This window comes from Cynocephalus volans, chromosome 7, assembly GCF_027409185.1.
Source record: "Cynocephalus volans isolate mCynVol1 chromosome 7, mCynVol1.pri, whole genome shotgun sequence".
Taxonomy (NCBI): Eukaryota; Metazoa; Chordata; class Mammalia; order Dermoptera; family Cynocephalidae; genus Cynocephalus; species Cynocephalus volans.
Window position 1 is genome coordinate 30730218 of NC_084466.1, and position 2999 is coordinate 30733216.

At 36.6% G+C, this 2999-nt stretch overlaps 1 pseudogene; it reads right to left on the bottom strand.

Annotated features, from left to right (window-relative positions):
• Nucleotides 1–332: 332 nt before the first annotated feature.
• Nucleotides 333–2010, bottom strand: LOC134382802 (protein POF1B-like; annotated as a pseudogene).
• Between the last annotated feature and the right edge of the window lie 989 nt (nucleotides 2011–2999).

Sequence of the window (2999 nt, forward strand, 5' to 3'; positions counted from 1 at the left end):
AAATTTCTACTGCAACAAATTATTACAATATCTAGGAAGCACCCTATCTGAAAAATATCAGGTTACATTCTATAGTGTCTGCAATGGAAGTTTAAGCAAGCAGATCTCTCTTTAAGTTTGTATGTTATATTGAACACATAAATGTAATAGAAACGATTCAGGTCTCAAAAATGGCTAGAAAACTGTCATCTGCAGAACTATTTCATTCAATTTGATTTTTTGTGTAGTAGCGTGGTTCAAAATTTTGACTGGCCTTTAATGAAAAATTAACAAAGTACTAATGAAGACACAAACAACCTCCTTTGAGCTGTAATACTTTTAAGTGGATTCATTCATGGAAAAGTCCATTTGTCTTCTGTTTTCTCAATCACAGGAATCTGTGTGTCACTACTTGGTGGTATATATTCATAGTCATCATACGGGAGGCCTAGGATTGGATATAGTGTCCTGCACTTTTTAGTGGTAATAATAGTTTTTCTACCAATGAAAGACTGGTTATGAGATTAATCTATTTCTTGTTTCAACTTTGGAGTTCCTCTGACTGATGCTTCATAAGAGAATCCTTCTCTTCTAGCAAGCTTGTCAGTTCATGACGCTTGAGTTGGAAGTCACTACAACTTCTTTCTCTTCTGAAAACCTTTCTGATACTGATTTAACTGGGACCTTAGCTTGCAGATCTATCTTTCTCCATTCTCAAGTTCTGTACCATCTGCACGTAATGGCTGCCAATCTCACCCATTTTAGCCTAGGCAAGTCTCAGAAACCTGGATTCTAAGGATTTTATTCTCTTGCTGTAAATTACATTTACAATATTTCAGTTCATTTTGTCTGTAATCACTTCTGATAGCATATGTCAAAGAGAGAGATTGTTTGCTTCCAACACCTGGCATTTTGAGCTTAAGTCTTGAAGTCCTTGCTGCTACTGGCTATTGCTCTCACTGATGCCATGAGTTCTTCATACTCTTTCATTTGAGTTTCTTTGAATGCCAAGTCTTTCTCAAATCTTATCTTGTCATTGTCCATTGATATCAAGTCATTATTTTGGAGATGTCCAGGATCTTCCCATATTTTGCTGAATGTGGATGGCACTAACCAGAATGACTTACCAGACGTACCCCTCATCTGCAGAATGTAGAGAAGTTGCTGTTTTGTAAACTCTGACAATCCTTTAGAAATCAATGACTCAATTTCTTCTGACTCATCTGTAGACTAAAATCCTTTGTGCTTCCTCCAATTATCTGCAAATATTCTAATAAGCAGTGCTATAGATCCATATTCTTATGACTCAGATTACCAAGCAATTCTCCAGGATATTTGGGGTCCAATTTTTCAGTGCCATCATCGTGAATGCCTGTTTGTATATCTGGCTTGATCCACCATGGCACAGTTAATTTCCAATGTTTGAAGAAATTTAATCACTTTTCTTCATGGTTTGGATTTGCTGGCTAGAACGGGATTGTTGGCAGTGTGGAGAGTAGATGATCTGGGGCTGTTGGACAATGTAGTGGTGCCATTGAACCTGAGGACAGCATTTATGATTCAAATTTAGCTTCTCCTCTTTGGAATGGAGAGAGTGCTTCCTGTTTGGGATTTTGTGCTGTATATCTCCTAATAATCATCTATGGTCATGTAGTGATTTTCACTGCTGGAGATTAGAGTTCCTGTTCAATATTTTGGGTTATATGCAGAGTGCTTGGGGCACAAGTAGATATTTTCAGAGTTGGAGAATGGAGTTCCTGTGAATGGTTGCTCCAAACCAAGTTTTGGCAGGAGGAGGGAGTTTCAAGAGGGGAGAACACTTCCTGGGAGTCGATGGGAGCCGAGGCCTGCATCAGCTTGTTCATGGGCCCACTGTAGGCCCTCACTTACTCATATACTACACTAGTTTTGTGGATGCTGCTGGGCTGGGCTTGACTGATGCAGTGTAATGCCATGGCTGGCAACTTCTGTGGGCTGTGGGGTCCCACGGCAGTGACTGCTGGTCTCACTCCAATAGCTTGAGCTCTTCATCTTCTCAGTAGTCAGCAAAGGACTCCCCAGAAGCTCTCCTGAAGGTGTCTTCAAAAAGGGGGAAACTTCCTGCTGTGTATATGAACCATATCACCAGCATTGTCTACTGGTTGATTACAAAAGATATTGCAAAGAAAGCAGATGAACACCATATGAAGAGATATATAGGACAAGTCACGTGGAAGGGGTGCAAAGCTCCATGCCCTCTCTGAACATGTCACTCTCTCATCCCCTCAATGTATTTAGCTATATATAAGTTTTGGGTTTAATCTTAAATTTAGTGTTTTATAGAATTTATAGTCTTTTTTAACAACCAAAATTTAGCATCTGTTTTTAAAGACTATTAATTCAAATCCATATTTATTATAAATAAGTTGCAATAAAATAAATAAGCAAACATGAGGACAAACTGATTTTAAGGGAAAAACATAATCAAAAAAAGGAATATTGAATTTTTCTCCTAGGAAATTTCTGGGAATTTCACTCTTTCAGATTAAAAAAAAAAAAAAAAAAAGCCACTCCTAAAATGTCACAGATATGTTTTTACCTTGAGTTACCCAGTGTAACAAAATGAATTTATTTCCATTTGTTCCATGACAGGAGCAAAATAAACAACAAACCATGGGAACATGTTTTGGAGGCATTTGATTTGTGGGATTTTTCACATTGATAACGAATATGAGGTTTTATTCAATTCCTTCTCAAGTTTATCTAAAGAAACAATACAAAAAAATTATATTGTGATTGGAATGCAAAATTATGCCTTGCCACTTAGATTTATTGTAGTCTAACAGTTTGTTTTACAGACACACAGAAGAATTAAATGTCATTTTTTTAAGTTTATAATCTATTGGATTACTACACTGTAAATGGTTTACAACAGTAATTTAATTAAGTTGGTGAATCGATAAAACATGTTAATGTGAGGTTGATGTTTGACAAAATTTATTTTAGCCTGAATTATTTTGTTTTTACCTATCAGTATAATA